Here is a 24,349-nt window from a genome sequence, read left to right on the forward strand (position 1 = left end):
TTTCAGTCCAGTTCAGTAGCTATAGAAGCAGACGAAAGTGGACAGCGGAAAGATGTATTTTTGGTTTCGAATAATCATTGCCATTAAAGACTATTGAATTTAATTTTCAAAGGACGGAAAACCCCATTTTTTTATTATTCTAATTGACGAAGAGAGCCGTGACTTCTTTTGTATTGGGAGATCGTTGAGGATCGTGTGTCCTGAAAACTGTTTCTATTTTTTTTTTGTTTCTATTCAACTTACTTTTAATGAAATGTGTATATGCATTGTAAGAAATTGTCATTGTGGAAGTACACGTCATCCATTCGAGCTCGTATTCCTAAAGCTGATTCTCTGCCTGCTGTTTAGTACTGTGACGATGTGTCTATTAATAACTAGTTGGCATTTGTTCGACCTAACACAGTTTCAAGTTATAATCCTGTTCAAACTTACTAAGTTAAGCAACGTCTCATGAAACGCACGGTATGGATCAGTCCTTACATATGACTTTAATTAAACGAATAAATCGTAACTAAGCCAGATATAGTGGATCTTTGGCTTTACCTCAAGCCAGTTCGAATTAAAGCAAACACTTCTAAGTGGATATTTTATCCGTTCCTTCGCATCTTTTCGCTTTTTTAGGCTTTGCTAACGATAGTGAAATAGTCTTAATAGTCAGCATAGATAACAAATTAATTTCGCGGACTGGGCTCCTCCTGGAAACCCATGACACATTCTTACAGACCAAAGTGTTGATTTCTGTTGTCCGTGTTGACAAAGCACAGTACAATACAAGGGTATCTGTCTCTCAATCTGTGTACAACATTACACTTGAGGCTGCTTACTACTCGACAAAAAAATCATAGAAAGCAACATGTGGTGTTTCAGTAGAAGCTTATCGAATGACTTATCGAATAGACAAAGCTTGCGTGACTCTGCTATAAAAGTTCAAGTTTAATTTCACGAACATATTTACTAAACTAACTATACTACTAAACCAAATAATAATAATATTATTATTAGTATTATTATTGCATCAGAATATTGGAAGGGTAAAATAGTTCACAGGGATTAGCGTGGCCCATCGGGAGCTTAAAGAACAGTTTGTTAGGTCAATTTCAGAGGATATCTGAGAACAAAGGGTAGCCGTAAACTGAATTGAATCTAAAAACGAAACAATTAAAAGAAAAACGGCTTTTCAAAGGAAACTTCTCAAGTTACTAAAAAGTGTATGTTTGTAGTTTACGGATCACGTAAAACAGATCTACTGAAACGCAGTCAGGTTAGCTAGGTTATATATGTCCATGAAAAATGAAAATTTCAAAGAAAAGATTCCAGTGATTGCTGAAAACATGGGGCACACCATCGCTGCACGTCAATTGTCTACAACATCACATTGCAACATTAGCTCTATATCGATACATTTTGGCATTTAGTAATTTGCATATTTTTGTCTAATTCCCATTAGTAAACTAGAATTGCGTCAACCGACAAAGCGCAGGCGAATAATTTCTTTCTGCAAAACTTAAAAAATACTTTATCCTTCATTAACAAACATGATAATAATAAATAAGTAAATTCCAGAACTTCAATTACATACCCAGCCTGCTGAACACATAACTACTTAAATAAATAATTTGTAATTTGCATTTATGTTCCTTAAAACTGCTACACGGAACAACGGTGGTTACTAATAACCGTCGCATGCATCACAACATTTTATCACATTTCATATATGTATAAAACTCATGTTTCTTTATGACTCAGCAATAAGAAAGTTGTACATAGGTGTCACTTATGTATGGGTTTGGTTTTAAATTCGAAATATTGCAGGTGCATCTGCGAGGATCGATTCCTCCTGCTTTTACTGAGATCAATTAACCTTTGTTACTTACCAGTTAACCTCAAATACTCGAGAAATGAAGTTTCTCTATTGTACACTGAAAGAAGTTAAAAACGCCCTTTTGGCATGGTCATATATATATATAAAAGACCAACATGTCATACTACAATTTAAATTTGGGCCTGTTGGTAACAGTAAGCTAGACCAGCTGTTTAATGGATCAAAAGCTGCATTTACTTTGAGAGAAGTCAACTATAACATTAGACTCATCGTTAAGATCAATGACTAGCCAGATAGTGGAAAAGGTGACGAACAAATTCATGCTATTTACATGTCGAACAAACTGATCTAATAATATATTTGCTTCTATGCATTGTTTTTACATTGTAAGCCAGTGGTGCCTCCCCATGCTAGCGCAACATGTTTTTCTGCTAAACAGCGGGACACGTGGCAGTCAAGGTTCGAAACCGAACGTAGACACACTTTGTTACCATCTGAAGTAACGGCTTACTTACCGGATGTAAAACACAAAAAAATAAGCGAGGCGGAGTGGTGCGTCCGATCCAAGCCTTCTGATCCCGATACACGGCATCACTAATTGTTCCGTATGCAGGGCTTGAAACACTCACCGTCTGCTTTCCTGTAAGTAGATCACATAATTTCTATTCGTCTATAAAATCTATGTGTTCTCTAGTTTCTCTTAATCTTTTGCACACTCTTTAGATGATTTGTCCAACAAAAATTATGATGCAAGTGTTACCATCGTTCCCACGTAATTCGACTCGACGTTTGAAGGAAACGTTTTGAAAATTCGTTAAGCATCATAAGCACAGTTTTTTAAGAACCTTTTTCATCATTTTGTGTGCATTCCCTTTCTTGGGATGATCAAATCAAAAATTCAAATCCAGCTTGATAGACTAATTAACAGAAATCACATCGGAGACAGTACAAACATAAAATTAGCGGGATTGTATGCGAAGTTCATCTGTGATTACGGCCTAGCCAGTAGACAGTAACCATAGGCAGAATACGAAATTATGATCGCTTAATAATAATATAATGTAAGCAGCAGCTAATGCAAAGAAAGGTCGTTTGTTGTCCTGTTGAAAATTATAACTAGCTCTTTTAGCTGGCCTGTAGAACTGTACTGAACCGCTGTACTACTCGGCTAACAAAATTCTAAATAAACACAAGAATCGCGCGTTCCCATGAGTTTATTTGAGGGGATGCTTAAAGACGGTTTGTTCTATTCCTTAGTGTATCTAGGACAAAACGTGTGTATGTCGTTTATGTATAGCGAAACCAATCTGCGTTGAATAGGGTGCCGTGGATTTTTTTTAAACTCATAACTCCTTTCCTGTTTTGATTAGAGATTACGTTGTTTTAAAGACCGCATATTTCCAGCTACTCACTTTGTTAACACTATCCTAGTTGTTGCTATTTAAACTACCGCAGAATCTACTGGAGAACCTGCGATGTTTACCGTTTCGCCGTACTGTCTGCTTAGACTTCAACATTATTGTCTATTCGTCTTACTTTTTTTCCAAGTAGCGTTTTCCTTTAAGCTGCCTGTATTTGTTTCCTATTAATTACGGTTGACTTCTAACATCGACTGTTAAATGCTGTAAATGATACTGTAATAACGTACGTCTTGAAACTTTGAACTATTTTACTTTCATTTGTTTTGAGTGAATTAGTATTGCGTTTGGCGTAAAGATCCTTTTCAACTAAATGTAAATTCTACTTCGGCACAACTACTATTTCTGAGGTTGCTCTTAAAATGACGCTGGTGATCTGAATAGAAGGAAACATCCGTTCTGGCCGTTAACCACTGCTTGAGACACCTCGCTTCTAGCTATCACAATTAGGTATGCCTACATCCGGTTTAGAACCAACACCATTTCTCATCACAATATGTTTTTAAGCTTAGCAAACAAGCAAGCTACCGTTCCAGTATGACTGAGGCGCACTGGCAGTCTAAATAAATATACATACAGATGTTCTCATTGCACCGTGTCGTCGGACTTGCCGAGACGCAATGATCTCTTTTAGCTCCCTTTCTTCCTTGACTTGTGCTGCTCTTTTCTCCTTAGGGTACGGCAGTGTGTTGGCCTCCGGAGGTCAGTTCTCTTTCTAATTGCCCCAAGGCATCTCCCATACAATACAATACAATACAATACAATGAGTGAACAGGTCGCGACCTAATTGTCAGTCTGCTACTTCAAACCGAGTAAATATACGCTATTTGGTAGTGGTATATTATCACAGCTAGCTGTACAACCTATAGGTAATAGCTAATGTAGGTATCTTTGTGCAGATTACTTGTTACGCCACAGATTACGCCATCGCAGGGTAAAGTGTTACACAGAAACCGTAAGCGTGCTTTCCGTGTTTGATCCATGCGTTGAGGGAGTCAGCGCGTTAACTAGACTGTTGTATAGGAAAGCTTAACTTCGGCTCTTGGTGTCTTCTTTAACTGCTTTGTTTAGCTTTTTTTAAGGGGAGATCATTTCGTCTTTACGTCGACTAGTAGTGTTTTCATAGTTATTATAATTCAATTAATCAAGCGAGACATGAAATTCGTAGTTGGCTTGCTTACAATGACTATTCTCCCCAGAAGTTCGTGGGCATTCTTCAGTAAATAACCGAGATATAGAATCAGCTACCAGCAAATATTCGTAAAAGGTGTTATCTATACCCTTATTGTGCAGTTCAACTTGGTAGCGCATATTCAAATGTAATTGTAACAGTGGTCAACAGATCCGAGTTCTACTCGGCAAAGATGGTTAAAAGTCAATACAAAAAAAGAAAAATAGCAAACAAGTTTAGAGAGAATGTTTAAAAGCATCGTCTCATTGAGTCGCTCAAATATTGTTTTTATACGTTCAGCTAGTAAGCGTCTGATCCTAATCGATTATTTGTACGGAATGTATCTGCCGAGCAAGACGAAACATATTTAAAACGGTATCCACTTACTCCATTTTTTTCCTATTGAACTTCTCCATCGGTACTGTAATGCAAACAACTCGTCACCACCATCATTAGCCGTAAATCTAGTTCATTCCAGGCTCAGACCTCAATTTGTTATTGTTATTGCTACCGCTGTTGCTATTGTTGTTACTGCTTTTCCTTTTGCTTTTGCTATCGTTGTTGTTGTTGTTGTCGAATTTTATGCTATTGTTGATATTGCTACAGCTGAGTCTACCGTTATATAGCGGCACTGTACCCGAACTGGGTGCTGTAGCCGAAGAGCTCGGACGGGCGAAGCTTCCGCTTCGTCCCCGTGACCTTCTATCCTCAATTGTCGACAACAACAATAACAACAACAAACAGCCCCGAGGAAAACGATCATATCAGGCATATGACTAGCGTCAGACACTGGAGAGCGGATTCTGGTTCCTGACAATTCGTGCTGCCGCCCATCTCGACAGCTGAACGAATGAAGCTGTTTTGAACGGCGGACACACGCAGTAACTACTATCAAATGTCAGAATCAGGCAGCATTTGAAACAATATTCCATAGGTTAGAAGAGGTTAACTTGGCGGCGGGTGTTTCGACTGCCAATACGGCATACATAAGAGCACGTAACTCACAGTTTGTTGGTTTAGTGAGGTAATTCCCGGTAGCTGAATAAATTGCGACAGTTCTAAAATGTTATTAAAACTACCCCACTTGTCCCTAGTTTTACCCAATGCAACTAAGGGTATCTCCAATTGATGGAACGCACTGTGGTAAAAACAAAACTATAATGTGAAATCGGTTTTGTTGTGCTTATAGGATTCTTGCGCATTACAAAAAAACATTGATCTGCGATAGCTAATGGGAAATTAATGTTTGTGATCCTGCTCCTCCAATTAACTGTGTACTCATTTACCTACAAGGAGGTCTTCTACTTCGCCAAGAGAGGTCAACCTTTATAATAATTTTCACTATATAGAGATCTTCGTTAATTTTTTTTCTTTTCCTTCTGCGTATAACCTGGACAGTGCGCGCGCTCTTCATTTTGTTTTTGTCTGATTCTCTCTGTCTTCGCTTCCGTCTCTAGAACTGCCGCCAACAAGCGCTAGGCACACAAATAAACCGACCGACAGACAGGCAAAAAAAATACAGACCAAGCGTTGCTATCCGGGGGTTTTGATAGAGCGGTATAAGGAGGGAAAGGGGCGTTAGTGACGGTTAGTGTATTCTCGTTCATCGAGCAGCAGCAGACGACGACGACGACCCGCACGCTCCTTCGAGTGGCGTTCTCTTTTCTCATCTCGTTTGCTCGTAGCTCTCAGCTGCTTGCTTTTAGTGCCACAGCCTCTGCTTCCCGTAGGGCCATCCGCTTGAGGGAGTCACTCGTATTTTGCCCCCATCACAGAGCTTCTTTTCCATTTTTCTGTGCCTTTAAATGATTACCTACTGTTCGTAACGGCAGCATGAATCACTAGACGAAGAAATATCACAGGCATTGCGACGGAATCAGCGCCTCGGCATTTAATTGGTACAGAAGGAGAGCGACACGATCTTGATGATATCATCCTACGTTGCCTTTGCTTGGCTGTTAGTTATCTGGCAGGCATCTGATTAATTGACCTACTAATGGAGTACAGCTGAGCGTCAGTCTTGTGCAAGTGTTAAACATCATCAGATCGTACATTTTCATAGCTTCTGTGTACGTGTAACGTGAGCTTTTTGTGTCCTGCTTTAGCCACTTCACCTTGTCGGTCCTTTAGTCGTCTAAAAATTAGATCAGTAAAATTCTCTTGGATAATGCTGCTGCAGTTTGAATCTGCCAGCTGATCTTATTGTACATCTGAAATGCGTTGTGCAGAACAGGAAACTCTGTGGATGTAATTAATTTGTGTGGCACTAAATGTGTGGGTTGATGAATAAGGAAAAAGGAAATATAGAACGATCGTGTTAGGTGTCTGTGTTTCTGCTAATTTGCGGAATCGAGTGGACAGACAGAGGAAAATAGATTTCTGTCTACTACTTATCTTCATTTTTAGCATTAATGTAATTATCGTGTTTTCTCATACACAATATATCCTGATGTTTTACTAATAACAAAGGCCAAACAAAAAAACAGTCGTCGATAGGCGTGGCTGGAAAGAAAAACACAGAGGACGCAGAAAAGCACCCTAGAAAGCCTCAGACAACAGGCAGATCGTATGAGAGGCTCAGAGGATACACCGCCAGCTGACAGGTACGATAAACCATACACTGAACGACTAAGGCAACGATGCTTGTAATTTCCCTGCCAATTGTGTACAAACTAATGAGCTTAGTCACGATAGCAGCACCTACAGCATGTGTTATAATGTAGTATTGTATAACAAAAACATTGGAAGACAGCTTGATGTGCAAAGTGCAAAACCGTGCGGACATAGCGGTCAGCAAGTGTCAAACCGAACAACTTGCCTATAGAGAAAGAGTGGATCTGTATAATATAATAGTGCGTATCATATCTACCGGAATAACCTCCTAGTATTTGTTTATTGTTATCGAATTGTTATCGCAGCACTTCAATTAATCATGCATACGCTTTTTTGTCTATTCGCCCTGAGTATTTACTTAATAGAGGTGTCCTGCAAAAATTTAAAAAAACATCACAGGCAGGCCAATAGCCACGGTCCAGTTGTAAATTTCAGGGTAAATTCACACGTGGAAATAAAATCGATTTTTGTCAAAAGTAGTCAATGCACAGACGTCATGTTCAGTGAAATTTTTTCTAGCTTGCCTTCTTTAGAATACCCGAGTTTAACAGTCTGACTTTATTGGCATTCGATTGGTTCCGATAGTCTCCGTAAACCTTTAGTGAAAATACCTTCAAAGATTAGTTATCATAAATTAAAAGTTTAAATTCAGAAATGTGCAATTTTTACTATTAGTTTCACGCAGTTGGGCAATGACACTGGAAAACAATTGAGATGCGGCAGACAAACGTCTGCCGCATCTCAGCTGTAAAATCTGTAAAAATACAAGCATTAAATGTTACCTTCCGATATTTTTTCTTCGTCTACACCTCGCGTGTACCATGTCCTGTTGAAGACAAAAGAGTACTAATAAGCTTTTGTTTAGGATAGGCACTCAGCTTTCGAGCTGCAGGAATATAGCAATGCCGCCCCCTTGCTCAAACGTCTCTGACCCTGAGTTATGGTACCCAAGTTACAACGAATCATGTAAATAGCGTATCTGGTTATATATCAATATCGTGGGCTGCAAATACCGTAAACGTTACTCTAGAGATCTAAACCTATTACGTGTATTCATTATTACACAGTGATTCCAACGATGCCTTTAGACCACCGTAGATAAAAGTGCCAATATTGTCCAAGTTTCAATATTATTTCAATATTGTCCAAGTTAACTGCTTGCAAGTGATCATGAGAGCACACTTCAGCTAGCACCCTTAAAGTGTCGGGCAACATCTCGACCTTGGAGGATGAGGCAGGGAACCGGTAGGATAGGTGTTCACGTCTGGGCCATTTAAAATAAGATTATAAGCAGGCACAAATTATACTAGGAATAAAAATATTTTTAAGCCCACCTTGCCTTCGCTAGTTCTCAAACGAGCCACAAGATGCAAAAACACTCTCAGTGACTCCATTGTTCCAGCGCTCGGTTTCATCGGCGTTATCGTAGTCAATGTCAAACTAATCAAAGGTTTGTCGGCGGCTAACGACGGGCCAAACTATAGTGGAATCTTTGCGAGGGTAAAATAACTCTGAAAAGATGGGTATTAAGATATAAAACGGCCGCAGTCAGCAGCGACTGCGACATTTTATCTCATAAATATATTGAAATTCCTATAATATTTTCTGGATATTGAAATATGCTGCCTGCTTATTCATAACTGGAAAAATATTGAAAACGTGCCAAAAGGTACATGGCTAGTTTTCCTTTTCAGAGTGCCTTAGCAATGCATCAGAGTGCATCACTTCCCAACGAGAGCCAATTTAATAAGATGGTCACCTCAAGTAAAAAAAATATACGTGGCAATAACTTCAAATTTTCAACATTCGAAATTACAGTTAGTAAAATCACATGCATCAGTATGCGCTCACGCAAGTAAGATTAATTCTACGACGCTAACGCTAGCTTTTTTTACACAAGGGTGTGTGAGACAATAATTTCGCACTTCATGGAAGTACGTTCATTTGAGGTTAGGCCATATTTGATGTCAAAAACGTCTTTTAGACTATATGTATATATATATATATATATATATATATATACATACAAAGTAATATGTTTGAATTGGGGAACACTTTGGCGAGGCGTTTGTCGTAACGGGCATGCGTTCATCTATTACACATCATACCAGATGAAAACAAGCGCTTTCTGGAACAAAAAAACAAATCTGCTATAGCAGATAACAGTTCATCGTCTTCGGAAAAATAACCTATATTAAATTTTCATGCTGGACGAAGCCAATAAAGACTAAAAAACATTCCTTTTTAACCGAAATCCATGGTTTATGTTACTGCCAATTTGCGTGGGGCCTCTAAAAAATCCGAGGCAGACTTTAAGATAAACCGGAAGATTCATAGTAGAGTTTCAATTTAAAAGATGCGCAAATTGATCATAGCATAAAAAAGAAACACTTTCGTACACTTAGCTTGTCGATATGGAAATGAACGGCCATTTTGTAGAGCAGAACATCAGCCACTCATCGATATTTATCTAAACAAACTCCAAGTAATTAATAGTCTTTTAGAGACTTTTTGCGCTTCTCGGCTCTTTTGAGCTATGGCATCAGTTCACATACAGTTACCATTCATTAGTTACGTGTGAATATATGTGTTCGTGTGATCTGTATGCTGTTTGACGGATGCGTTCATTGTCGTGACTCCTGTTCGACTCGTCGGGCGGGTAATGCTGCTATCACTGGTGGCAATGGAATGATTTTTCAGGGTTGATTACAACAGATCCCTTCTATACTCCATATGATATGTATTATCCCTATTTCATTCCCGGCGTTACTCTAGATGTTGGTGTTACACGTGCATCTGGATGCTGCCGCAGGCTTTATTCGCTATTGTCTGCTCTCGAGGCTATTTTTTTGGCTTGCTGACTGTTGAAGTGAAGGGCCAGTTGCTGCACAAAGAACATCCGTTTGTTGTTCGGATTTGCTGTCCTTTCGACATCATGAACGGCATCACCGACACCATTATTACTGTGAGTGTAATTGTCGTCGGCAGCCATTGCTATAGTTATATAGCTGCTGTTGTTGTAGGGGTCTGCAACACCGTCATAAGTGCGCCATTGATAACTGCCGGCTTCTCCTGCTAACAGATATGTTACCATTATCATTGCTATTGTTGTAATACACTGGTTTTAGGCCCGGTTAAATTCGAAATGTAAGAAAATTTAAGATTTAATGTGGTTTATATTCTACTAGCCCCGTACGTCACTGTATAATTGATAAATTTGCGATCACACTGTGCGCTGTAACGAGGATGAAGCAGCCCGATCTTGCCAGGAAACATTAAAGAGGCGTGACAGATCGATCCTTTGTTCTATTGATTATTTCAATGGTGAGCAGGTTCGTGAATCACGCAAGTACTATCGCTGTTTTAATGTTCATTAACACGGTCTGCTGTAAGGGCTCCAGTTTGCTCAAGACCTTTGCACACACAATATCAGAGTAGTTCACGCAGTCACGAGTCTGCCTTACCGCCGCATTAGCGGCTCACTACTATCTTGCTGTATAGCATCTTGCTTCAGCGTGTTCGGTTTAAACTACAGAAGAAATGAATTCCTCTTTGTTTTACGTCACTGGCATATAAGCGACATACTTTTTTTTCATTTTTGGTAGTACGCCAAGTCAGGTATTTTTTGTCAAATTAATAGGGCTGCCAGGTCGACGCTGCACCAGCTCCGAAGGCTTTGCACGGCCAATCAAGCCATTGAACGGATAAACAGTATATTTTGGTTCGTTAAACAGGACAGCCATATTTACATTTGTATCAGCATACATAAAGCCATGTAAGCAGTAACCAACGTCAGTTGTAGTTGAGTCGTACAACGCATTGTAGATGCTCCAGCGTAGCTAGACGCACAAAGCGTTATAGATTACATTATCTGGCAAGATAACGGGCTGGGACGTTTCTTGCTGTCGATGTAGTCAACTTATGGTAACGGAGTTGATTACTGAAAGCTGACTGGACGGTGATGTACACGTGTATAGTACGAATACGTATAAATAGAGGTAATCCGCCTTCATACGGTGCTGTAGGAATCATGTGTCACAATTGATCTACTGCACTAATCATGTTTAGATGTGTTTACATAATATTGCTTTTCTGCTCAGTGGTTCATCAGCTATAGCTACTCACTACGCTACTACTAATACTTACTAAACCTTAATTCTTTTTTTTTTTTTTTCGTAATATTTAGGTAATATGATGCTTGAATTTAAAAAATTACAACATTTAGAGAAATCACGATACCTTGATGAAAATTATCAAATTTTTTACGTATTATTATATACTCACTGTTTTGCGGACGCTTTCCAGATAAAACCTGTTCTTGGATGAATAACTGTATACATCTAAAGACGTGTAGCATTTAATGTAATCTGTCGGACCTGAGCCGCTGCTCTTACAACTCCCCCTCTGTCATTTTGAATGGATTGTGTATTTTAATGCCTATATCGTTAGCGCGAGTTACTTATGGTTCAATAATAATAATCATTATAACAATCTACATACTTTCATTTCGTGTTGCGACGCAGTACCACGCCTGATATGAACCGCGATCAGTGTAGAAACTGATTGCAGTTTAACTTAACGTTTACTTAATTCCGTTAATCATTTGCCAGTGCCGCCCGCCCTAATATTCGAACTTCGTACGGGCAGACGTCGCGAGTATGTTAATGACTGTTTGACTTAATGGCTGATGAAGCTAGCGTGTATTTCGCTCGACTCAATCTATTTCTCCTGCTTTTACCGGCATCACCCGCCTGTAACTCCGTGCAAACTGTCGCATTGCGCACTTGTCTGTTGTCTTCATGCGGATGTTGCTAACCCTATCATGGACCTATTCGACATAGGCCTTACAGGCGCCTTCGCTATTTTACCGAACAGCTACGAAGCTGTGAGTAGCTGGTCTAAACTCAAGGTAATAAATAGTTTTGTACGAAAGTGTCATGCCAGAATTCATTACGACAGCATTGCTTAGCACGACGAATACGACCTCGAACATGTTGCTTCACGATGGTTAGATTGACTTAGTAGTACATAGAAATTTAAAGCTTAGCTGGAAATCACTTTCTTATAATTAAAATTGAACTTAGTAATTGTCGATTTGCACATGCAGGACGAAGTTCCCTGACAGTAAACTCTGCCAAAAAGGTTCGTAGACAACTTTAGCCACCAAGTTCGGAAAAAACGGAAATTATCGTACTAACTTGATTTTTTGCATGAGATGAATATTAGAGCTTAATTCCGACAGCAGCGACATTTCGCGGGGAAGCTAGAAGCCAATGTACCGCAGCACCTGATCAGAATATATGGTTTTTGTGTCAGTTTAAAGTTTGGCCTTACAGTGTTCGCATACGCCGGTTGATGATTTGGCTTAAGCCATTCTTATTTATTCGAACTATGAACGATCCTGTAAATAATATTTTACGTTCAATTAAGTCGCGTTTTTTCTGTTTATCCAAGCAATGCGGTAACCTGCTATTTATTACAGAAGCAGACCTACAAACGCAGTATTTAGTAAGATGGCGTTTCTTAAGAGCGATTTTCAGACGATTTTATTTTGTTCCTTCTCACGCTATTGGCCCTTGTTATGTGCAGTGTATCTAGGACCGGAGGTTCCGCGCGCGCGCGCGCGCGCGCGCGCGGTTAAGGGGCCATCTTCTAATAACAGGTGGCGGTTGGTGATAGTTTGTATGAATCTATATTACCGCAACTGATAACTACGATTGCAACGCGGCTCGGGAAGTCTGCGTTATCCAATACGTTTCAAGGTTAGGGAAGACAGACCAGTGTTATGAGCGAAGGTGGCAGGAGGCCAAGATATCATCTGTTTTCGGCTTATACGATGACCACGAAACCTATGAAAGAGAATGTTCTAGAGAACAGACGAACCCAGCTAAATGGTTGTTCCATTGTAGATCCGGGCGTGCATCGTTGGCGCTTACTGATTCATAATAGAACACCATGGCGTTGTTGAAACTGCTTAAAGCAGGGCCAACAATAGCGTTAATCGCAGTGGTAGTACCATCTACCTATCACTACTATTTCTGCTAAGAAAAGTCAAATTTGAAGAGTAATAGTAATTATTATAAGTAGAATACAAAGAACATTCGTCTATTTAGATTGCCCGACCAACCGCCTGCCAGCGCCGCCCGCCCGTGCCATGCGGGGAGAATGAGTGACGGTCAGATACTACGATATTATACGATGAGATGATGGCCGGGCGGCCTTACTTCGAGTCAATGTCAAACTGTGGCGGCCAAAATAACGAGAAGATGATGACTATGGCGGTCCTAATAGTTATGAGAGTGGTAGTGCTGATGAAAAGTGAATCTTTGACATGTACATCCAGGTTCATTGAACATGCCCAGGTTATGAACCCCATACTTGACAGCATACAGTTTGCTGTGCGCGAATGTGCAAGTAAAACCACGGATTACAGCATCTTGGACCGCTGAACGATTATCGAAGAAAGAAAAGAAGTTGTTTTATAGTTAAAATGATGGAAGCTTAGAAGACATCCATTGATGTCTGTTACTGTATAGATCACAAACGCAATAGATGCCATTCCTAAAAAACGGTGGTAATAATGATGATCTTCATTGCCTTACTAATGCATATCCACTTGCATACATCCTTTATGCAAGCGATTATTCGGTTGTACCATATTCTATCTAATTGGGATTGATTACATCATTTACTCATTTCACAGTGATTTAGCTACTGGCGTAATACCTGTATATAAAAATCCGTACACGGCAGACGGAGCAGGGCGAAATCAAACAATGTCTTTTGTTAATGCAATGAGATCCGGATTTCTTTGGCTATAAACGTCGTTCGACATTCTGTTCTGTTAACATGCTGACGGTATGATGGCAGCTCTAACGTAAGCCTCTTTGAAGATCTGTAGGCCCAGGTAATAGCGTCAACTTCGTATTATACTCTTTCCAGGGAAACCTATGTGGAGACTAAGCTGACAGAGTCTTTGCTGTCATACTATAACACGGGAACTTCGATTTCGAGAGCTAGATTTTCCGAAACCTTAACATAACCGAAACATTAAATATTGAATTACGTAGTTTATAATGGCTGGCTAATATGCGCACTAACGTGATGGTTTGTTCTACAAAGGGAAACCCGTAATAGGTGTCGTTTTGTCCAATCCTGCAGCGCGTAACTAGATCAGGCAGCGATCTGAATCACCTTATTCAATGAGTCAGTGACGCGGAAATGACTTTCCTCGTCTTCTCGTTCTTGTTTTCAGGTCAGGCCTACACGACAGGTCAGTGGACTACACGGTGACTGACAACCGCCCGAATAGTAGCTTTTGAACACTCTGTACTAGCTACTCGAAGAAAAGCCAGTCTCTCGTTTAGCTGATCCACGGCTGGTCAAATTACTAAGTTACCTGTAAACAGGTTGTTGTAGCAGCTCGGCAGACTCAATATAATAGACCGCATGCCAGTGTGTTAATGTTTTAACCGTATTCACTAATTGGCAACAAGGGGCTTAGTCCCACATTCGGTAGATATCTGGAAAGATAATTGTTTAAACAGAAGTCTGTCTTCCATGTTCCCGGCTGCTTCTTCTGTATAGAAGCTGATTAATACGATAGGATCCGTCTATGTGTGCCTGTTTTGAGGAAGAGTGTATTTAGTGGTAATTTTTTGTGGTAAGTTTTATCATACCCGTCGTGAAAAAATAAATATTGTGAACGGACAACCAGAGGTTTTTAAAAAAAAAATATCATTTGAGACGACCAACCATATTATCTGCTTCAAGTTCAAGGAGAGTACTACCGAAAAACGACACAATATTTTTTTTTATGACGATCAGACTGGGTCTATAAAGTGGATGCTAAAGTAGTTTGTAATGCATTGCTGTCGTGGGGATTTTTTCGTTGTCTCTAGCTAAGAACGAACTGGGTCTCGACTAGTGTAGGTCGTCATCAAATATCCAGTTAATTATAGGACTAGAATATAGTAACCAATTCTAGTAAACGATGAACAAGCACCGTAGTTTTTTCAACAGTGGAACGCTTTGGTTGGTACCACCAAAATATTTAAATGTAATCAGGTTGGTGCTTATCGTGAATGCTTTTACTCGTAAAACCGCGAATCGTTTGCCGTTTCGAAAATGGAGAAGTCCTAAAGAAAAACTGCAGCGGTAGTAATAAAGGAGTGGGTCATCACTGAGAGATTTTCTATTGTAATCAGCAGAATGCTTTATCAGCAACAGAAATAAACAGAAACGGACCAAGAGGTGAAAATCGCGTAATGCTTCTATTCATCTGTCATTATTCAAGCCAATACATTTTTTTTTCTACGATAAATCCTGTGGAGGGGTGTATGCCGGCTTTTCTAATAGAACTATACTGTGCTTACTGTCATCTATCTATATATCTGTTGGATGCCTACAATCATATCCGTAGGGAAGCCTTATTAATAACAATGCCATTTACCGGACAATCTAACTGATGCGTTTGTAGAGGATGCTACATCAGAGCTGCCTGAGTGTGACTGGATAACCTTTGCTATGAGTTAGAAGCGAAATAAAGAACACTTCGTTGTGATAATGCGTTAAATGCAAATATTTGAAGTGTTTTAGAGCTACTGGATAGGGGTAAACAAATAAGCTGAACCGATCAAATAAAGATTGAGTTCTATCAAGACTATCGCCGTATATATCGTATACGTTCAGATAATACTCACTTGTTTCTAAACGTTCACACTCGCATAAATTACCTAGTGGCAGTCTATCAGTTGGGCAGTTCTGCACCCATCATATTGAGAATAATCGATTCTTTTTTTTTTTTTTTTTTTTTATAAATGCAAATAAATTTTGTCAAACACGTTTGACGATTTATGCTTCCATTCAACTAAAAACAATTGATATAGTTGGGGTGTTTTTTTTTATTTCTATTTACTGCTATTATTACGATATTTACTAGTATTTTCATATAGGTACTAACGATGCCCACATGGCATCGTATTCTACAAGTTGGCAAACAAATTGGCATAGCCGAATAGGAACAGTCTTATTTTAATTACTTACTTACTTACTTAATTAATACTTTATTAATTAATAACTAACTCAACAACAAGCTTAATAAGTTGAAACTGAATTTACGGTCATTTTGTGATTGTCGATATCTCTCTGTTGTCTAGTTGGAATGGCGAACTGGTTCTGTGCATGCGCCTGCCTGTGTTTCCTGCATTGTTTGTGTAAGTGTATATTTATTTAATCAGTAATAACCTAATCAGTCATCTGTCAGCACCAAGAGTAGTAACCTTCAACCTAAAGCTTCGAGTGCTGATTCCTGCAATGTAATAATTTAAGTGATTAAGTGACTGAACGATCCGGTTCGCGTTCATAGCTTGTTGATGAGTGTCATATATATATATATATATATATATATAGTCTGAGTCAGTGCACAAACATTCGTCCGGTTCCTTTGCTTTTGATCGTAGTCAACTATTTTCAGTGTCGTAGAATCTTATTTGCTTGGGTGCTATACCATTTAAAATTCATTCAGCGATCAGCATTACATATGTATACTTGTATGGCAGTCTATCGATAACAAGCGATAAAATCAATATCATATTCTAATAATGCTTCCCGTCAAGAAGTACTTAATAAAACATGTGCGTCAATAAAGTAACTTAATGAGTCTGCAGTCATTTTGATCTATATTTTTTTCTTGTTTCTTCCACCGTTTTTTATTATTAATAATCAGTGATCATTATTAGCTACCGTTGTTAATCATGCGATTAGTTACAGTCTATTACTCTTGACTCGTACGATGTTTGTTCTTATTGTGTTTTGCCTGACCCAAAGGTCGAACATTGTCGTCAATGAGTCAGGTTCTGTCAGGCAGCGCTGGAAACCGAGTCTTTAGAAGTAATTACCAACAACAGCCGTTACTGAAGTGACAACCACAACAGTCAGTGCAACGTAGTTGTGGATAGGCTACTAACCACTGCGATGACAAAAACCTTGAAGTTTTTGTTTCGTAGCGTGGTTGGTCTCCCTTTTTCCTTCCACCTCGATGTGGATGTCGTCGCCGTACGATGGTCGTTCATCTGTCCATCATGATCCCGTTATTATTCCGTTCCTCCTTCAATGATACTTGTACCATTGTTATAAGTCGCCGTATATAATAATAATAACAGCGACAACGATAATAGCAAGTGGGGCAATGATGATAATCTTTGCTTTGGGGCTGGAAGGCTGGGACTTACCGTAAACCTGCTACGTTTGTGCATATAGTAGTTCTTGTCGTAGAGAGCCAGCAACTGCAGGAGCTGTCGCTGCCGCCGCCGCTGTCGCCGCCGCTGTCGCCGCCGCTGCCGCCGCCGCTGCCGCCGCCGCTGCTTAAAGGATGACTGAAACAGTGAGATAAAAACCTTGACGCCGCCGTTATTGCAGACGTCGGTGGTGTTGCTGCTGCTGTTCGTTTATATGCGAAGATGACCTGACCGGCTCCCCCAGCACAGGTCGTAGTAACAGCAGTAGCGCTAACCGACGGGAGGATCGCTATGATTGTTGGACGTCCGACTGACTGAATATTGCCACTAGACTGTGCGGTTCGACGCGGAACGCGTTGCAATAGACGGCAATGTTATTTATAATAGCATTTTATAATAATTTCTATAATAATACAACAATTATACATGATATAAATAGCGTACAGTTTTGGACTCTTAGATTTGTCATCGTCTTTTGCCTTTCTTTCTATTTACATTTAGCCCAAATAGTAATCCTGTTATATGCTTAAATATAGATCGTACTATGTTATGACGACCTGATACGCTTTGCACAACGTACACACAATACCAAGTACCATATTAGATTTTTTGAACATGGATCCTTGAAGTATATGTTTCTTGTTTAAGAAGCGTTTTCGCTGAGATTAAGTTAGTACTGGCGCATAGATAAAAATGGCCGGCAACCAAGTCACCCTGAATACGCTAATGCCTCTATCCAGGGCTTTGAGATGAATGTCGAAAAAGATTCCTAATCGTCGTAACGGAGCGGCGTTGATCAGGCAGAATACTACTTTATTCTAGCATGTTTGTTTAATGTGGTGGTCGTCGAAAGTTCTATGCAGAAAGTATATATGATTTTAAGGTGGTGCTCATTTTTCAATGTCAAATTCGGATACCTGACATTCGGTAGCAATCTTCCAACTATGTGCTGGTTCTGTATAACAGGAATTTTGAGAAAAGGTCATTTATCTATGCCACCTACAAACCAACGCGGATGAACCGTTGGCTCGCAGTAACTTTCAAGAGGTGAACTTTTTTTCCATTGTTTAGTCTCATTTAGTAACAGTAGGCCCAGTAACCGCAACAGGAAATTTTAGCTTGACCATTGATAAACGAGGATATATATTTATATAGAAATAGTTTTCAAGTGGTAATAGAGAAAGTTTGCTCCGAAAGGTACGTAAACGGATTTGCAGTCAGAGTGTTTCATAATCTGAATCTAAGGAAAGTAAGATATTGTCCAGTGTCTTTACGTGCGACTAACCTTTGCCGAGATAATAAGATTTTTTATTATCTCAAATCAGTGTTGCAGAAGAGACAGAAGCTGGGGGGTCAACACAGCTCAACAGAAAGCTACACCTGAGAAAAATAACGAACGAATCGACATCGTTCAGAAGTGGGTTTCTGATGATAGTTCTGTTTCAACTGTATAGTTAGCAAATATAATATAGGTATAACTGTCATGTTCAGGTACACGTTAAATCTCATAACAACTAAGTGGATGCTCTCCGGCAACGATGAACGGCGGAGAAATATTTTCTGTCTATGCTGCAGAGGCGATCGATCACGTCCTAAAGGATGTATTTATTGTAGGCAAAAACAGATTTCCATCCGAACTATGATGCGATCGTGGACACCTAAAGTGTCTTACTGCTCTTGTACGAAGATGATCGTTCACCGGTTCAGGCTAACTGGTTAGCGCAGAACTAGATACTCGAGAATCCGAGCCTATTTCCGAACAGATACAGTTCACATTCAAATGTATGCGATTAGCATGTATAGAGCGAATGTCTCAAGGTCTCATCCATTTAGGATATTAAGAAGGCGCTTCGGTGAGCACTATCCTCCTCGAACCTCAAACAAACAGAACGACACTTTTAGTATATGCTAACATATATAAAAGACTGTTATATTAATATCAACTCTTGCCATCTCAATGATTCTTCTCGTCTACAAACCGACACCTTCTCGAAATCGATTTGACCATAGATAGTAAATGCTACATGTACATGAGTGTTGTATACCTCAGAACAGTTAACACGATGTGAACTGATTAGGCATTGCGTGAATGATATGGTGTATCAGATTTATTAAGATGAGTTTATCTCTGTAATTCATTCATTTCATGACAGAGAAATAACAATCGACAAGCAAAGGCTATCACGCGCACATACAAAGTGACATAACTAACTTCAGCTAGACAAGCCTGTTCAACTTAATAGGGTATGTCCTCGATCCTATAGTTCGAATGGAGCTTCACTTTCACTGTCTGCAACTGCGCTATTTAGAAAATAAGTTGATCTTCTTTTCAGTTCACACTACTCCATAACATTGCTGTACAAACGAAACATTCATTATCAAGTTATCTGGCAGCATAAATTTTACAAGCCAAAAAATCTGAGGAAGAAGGTATATAGCATAAAAGGCATATAGCCGTGCTCATTTGTTAGACGCGAAGAGCTTATTACTACAATGAATTTACTATTATAAATTAAAAACTAAGTTTGTATATGCAAAAGGAGATGACCGCGTGACTATCATGCGGTGTCATTGGAAAATACCACACGAGTTCAGCGGGACCGACCCCGGCTGTTTGTTTCAGTATGGCAGGTTCTTAATGCAGAACCAAAGACGTGATTCCGAGGACTTTTCCACACAGAAGAAAAGCCAAGCGAAAAACTATATAAATACAAAAAGCTTGCGTACAAATTTCATTGTACAATGAATGTTGTTCTCTGTTCTGAGCAACAACGTATGCTCCGACATTTGTACCTTGCGACATGACCCGTTGCTCAATTTCCATCACGTATGCTGAGGAGTTCTGACAAAGGTTGAGTCACACCATGACACTTCATCTTGCTGACGAATGACTGAACAATTTCATGTGCGTTACATGCTTGGTATCATGTATTTACTCCATTGCTCTATAGACATCGGTTGGCGTATTCGAGTAGACGGACGCTGCTGATTAAAGACGGCCAAGCACAATGGCATGTGACGAAGTTTCATACAGGGTCTAGCTGAAATCTTTGGGATTTTATTGTCCATATTTATATTTGCATAGAAAGCTTTGATATGATGCGGCGTATTTACGATTAAAACACAGCCGTATACCTTAGCATATATTTGCGTCCATGTATTTCATTTCTCTAATCGAGATAATTGCTATTGCTGTTTTATATGTATTCCATCATACTGCCATCTACGTAAACAATGTCATGTATCAAAGGTGTGCCAAATCAAGCTTATTGTATAATTTGAAATAATCAAAGTGGTCATTGAATTTTATGTTGCGATCCAACGCTGTCTGCCCAAAAAGAGTCAAGTTTAGTTGTAACTGAGGGTTAGGAAATAACTGCGCGGCGTTTCGTGACAAGCGGCCAGTATTTTCTCTAATATTCGTCCCTATCACTTACACGAACAGCTAGAAAGCAGAGATTACTCCAGACGAAACGATTTAAATCCTGTAGGCTGCACTTTTGGGAGGGAACAAATAAAATGGCGACAGTCTTTATTTTCATGTTACCGATGTGAGAGGCGGTGGATTTAATTTCTATTCTACTTTATCTGTTTATTAGATTCTTTTTTTTATATGAAATATATGCGTTCGACTGAATCTACTGCACTACTGAAAATAAACGTCCTTATGTGCAGTCCAAATTCTCCTCGCAAAATGCCCTCTTCAGCTGACTATGGTAGAGTCCCCTTTGGGGGGCGGAGTGCTCTGCGTGTGAGAATGAACCGATCGGATGGATGATTTTGGATGATTTCTCCCATGAAAGGGGAGGGGGTAGGGGCAATTAAGCAAATCCACTGACACGGAGACAAAGGTGACGTAAGTGTTAGGAAGCATAAATAATTTGTTCAATAATAATAAATAAAAAAAAAACCTATTTATATATATGTTAACTAATTCACTGTAATTATCAATCGTATCATATGATACGCTATAAATTTCTATGTTTTGGTACTACGTTACAACCTATATGGGGTTTTGTGCCTGTGCGGGACGATGGGGGTAAATTAGTCCAGGGAAAAACGAGCGCCAGGCAAAGCCCACAGGTTCACTTTTTTTCTCTTCTACGAGCACAGTTCTAATTGTGCGAAAACTATTTTTGCTTCGATGTATTGAAAAGTAAAGTTGCAAACTCTTTTGTTATAATCTCACGTATTTTTATCGGCCGGATGAATATAATGTAAGAAATAAGAGAACTGTCGATGTCCTCATTGCTATCATTCTCCTTACGGTATTTGACATAATAATGTAGCGCCGTTCGCATCGTTATTATCCACCACCGTCATACAGCCAAGAGAACCTTACTGCTATATAAACCCCTAGGACCAACCCGAAACCATTAATGTCTTCACTGGCTAGATCACGCTGTTGCGACTCGGCGCTATGGTGCCAACATCAGATCTTCCTTAGAATATTGTTACCACTACCTCTAGCAACGAGATGTAATGATAGAGAAACAGTAGCATCGCGGAATGATACTGTTTTGCTGTACACTGATGACGCTGGCTTTTTTCTTTTGAGAAGTGGATCGTCGTTCCACGTACGTTGAAAACTCGTGTTCTTCACCTCCGTGTGCGGGAGTATTCGCTTCGAGTAGACTAATTACATGCACATAGTTAAATGAAGTATTGAACTTATCGAGCATACCTGTGTTAGCTTCATTTGGATTTAAAGACCCATAGTTGATGTAATGCTTCGTGTTGCTTACCTACGCACTTGGTCTCTGTGGCATATGAGACGAGTTTCGCTAGATGAGTACAATGAATTACACGCTTTTTATGCGGTGTCGTACGATGTCATGGCCGCATTTGGGCAAAAATGCTTTAAGAATCGGTGAGGAATAGTTTCAGCCGTTGCCAGTGTTGATGTTCTAAGTAACGATGCTGAGACAGTTGGGCTATATCGGGATTCGATCACTCCTTCGATTCGTTCGCGTCGCCACCTATGACTGTGGTTAAGCAGTGCTACCGCCATCCCTCTTATCCTATATTACTCGGGTACCTCTCCTTTGCTCTGCAGTGCCAATTACTTCCGGTGATCGGCCGGGGGCATTATGGTAACGGCATTGGTATTTTGATGTGTTTGGCGGCAGTTATGCTCATCGACGGTTATGTTTGCCTTTGTTGAACCGCTATAGTCAACCGATCACAACCCATCAGCTGTTCCGTGACTTTGGCTCCCTCTGTGCCGCAATAGTTAAAGCCTCTTCTTACACTGAAATATCCTCCACTGCTAAAGCTGCCCACAAACAACAAGCGACCATGTTTTTGTTCGTTGCAGACGGCACGCCGTTGTCGGTGATAAGCATTGATGACACACAAATATATATATATATATATACATAGAGAGAGAGAGAGGGAGGGAGAGAGCGGTGTCTAAACTAAGACAGACGTTGGCAGGCTGTTTGTTGTGACGAACATACTTGCTATCATTTTTGGCGCTAGCAAATAGCCTGTTCCTTCTACAAGAAAACGGTAGACTTTTTATGGTGGGAGTCAGTGCACCATTTTCGCAATTTTCACGAAAATGAACTATTATCTAATTTTTTCACACTTACCAAAATCAAAGACTTCCTCTTTTGCTCAAAGCCGACATCCTACGTTATTGCTAATATTCACGCGGCTTCAAAAAAAATCCAAAAATAAAACAATTTCCATAAGGTAAATCGAAGATCCTCAATAGATGCTTGATTTAGAGGGGTGAAAAATGATTGACAATAGCAAGGGCACCGACTAGCTCAGACTTAAATCCGTTCGATTAGTATGTATGCAGCGCTCCTTAGATTAGCGGAAGATCTACAGGCTTAAACGTGTCAGCGTCGACTCGCTCGTGCCGCTACTGAGGAGACGTTTGCACGGATGCGAAGGTGACATTTTGAAACTAACCTTGAGTGCAGGACTGAATCTATGTTCGCCGTGAATGATAGCGATACTAAGCAAACATGACCTTCAGGAATGAAACTTGTACCATATTGGAAAAATTTAGCTGCAAAACGTCCCTATTTGGATGCTGTACCTTTATACATACGTTACAGAAAGATAGGTTTTAGTTCGTGAATTGAAGGAACGATTAGCGCGAAATGATGCATCCAATACCGCCACCTCAACCACTAGCGCCGCCTATTGGCGGTGTTCATGCAGTACGGGTAAATGTCGACCGACGAATAGGTTTATTGTTTCTTGTTACTTCAGCGAGTCCTCTGCTATCTGCTTATAATAGCAGAATGGCTTTATCAGCCCAGTGTCGATATTGGCTAGTTTTCTTCGGCCGTCGTGGACTATTGTGCCACGGACAGGCAATTAGGGATACTCTGCGTAACCTTCATTTCGGAAGTAACTCCTGAGTGCCGCTTAATTAATTTCTTCAAATACCGCTTATGATTATCCAAGTAGAGTAGATAGATCGAATAAGAAAACTGTCATTGTCGGTTAGTACTGTCATCGAATTTTTTCATTCTCGAACGGAAACGTTGGTTCAGCTTATTTTTTTTAAATAGTAAAAACTGTGTAAACCTATATTTTTCTAAGAATTGTCAATTTTTCAAAACAAACAAGTGTGTCGAAAAGCAGAGCCGCCTCTTCCCCCTAGTGAACATGTTAACTGTAAGTGGTGCATAGAGTGTCAAACCACAGCTCATCTAAGGTTGTGCTTTACTACGTTCACAGATATTTACGCAATCAGTAACACATTTATGGCTGTTGCTTCTGCCATAACCTTGTTGACGTTCTTAGAAACGAGACCGGCAGTACTACTGCTTCGAAAGCGCTCTCGTTATTTCGAAATGCAAGAGACATCTGATGCTAAATTTTCTTCTAGATTCAAATATGATAATTTTATTACATTTCGCATTTCTCTATTCATCTCACCAGCACCAAGCTGAAGAATTTCGGTGGAATAACTGAATCAGCCGATACGGGAGTGCTCTACATTTACTTACAAGTGGCCCCATGTGCAAAGATCCGTTGGCTTTTCCGAAAACCGCCTAACAGCAATGAATTTCTCACGGAACGTGACGGCGCGAGCGAATCTCATATATATATATATATATAC

At 39.8% G+C, this 24,349-nt stretch overlaps 2 long non-coding RNA genes across 25 annotated transcripts; one reads left to right on the forward strand and one right to left on the reverse strand.

Moving 5' to 3' along the window:
- On the forward strand, window positions 1-17,723 carry LOC111255120 (uncharacterized). Of its 21 annotated transcripts, XR_015318170.1 has the most exons (6): window positions 61-462; window positions 2,214-2,464; window positions 6,881-7,014; window positions 11,866-11,909; window positions 14,280-14,297; window positions 16,853-17,723. It is a non-coding gene; the product is annotated as an uncharacterized LOC111255120 (long non-coding RNA). The 21 variants fall into 21 exon arrangements; XR_015318172.1 differs by lacking the exons at window positions 6,881-7,014; window positions 11,866-11,909 and adding an exon at window positions 16,183-16,239; XR_015318179.1 differs by lacking the exons at window positions 61-462; window positions 11,866-11,909; window positions 16,853-17,723 and adding an exon at window positions 1-54 and having other exon boundaries at window positions 2,218-2,464; window positions 14,280-15,300.
- LOC147754123 (uncharacterized) lies at window positions 16,804-23,386 on the reverse strand. 4 transcript variants are annotated; one of them, XR_015318192.1, is made up of 3 exons: window positions 23,315-23,386; window positions 18,548-18,642; window positions 16,804-17,400 (listed from the first exon to the last, which is right to left on the reverse strand). It is a non-coding gene; the product is annotated as an uncharacterized LOC147754123 (long non-coding RNA). The 4 variants fall into 4 exon arrangements; XR_015318191.1 differs by lacking the exon at window positions 23,315-23,386 and adding an exon at window positions 23,185-23,281; XR_015318189.1 differs by lacking the exon at window positions 23,315-23,386 and adding an exon at window positions 22,008-22,619.
- Window positions 23,387-24,349: the final 963 nt, after the last annotated feature.

This window comes from Varroa destructor, unplaced genomic scaffold, assembly GCF_002443255.2.
Source record: "Varroa destructor unplaced genomic scaffold, Vdes_3.0 BEIS01000557.1, whole genome shotgun sequence".
Taxonomy (NCBI): Eukaryota; Metazoa; Arthropoda; class Arachnida; order Mesostigmata; family Varroidae; genus Varroa; species Varroa destructor.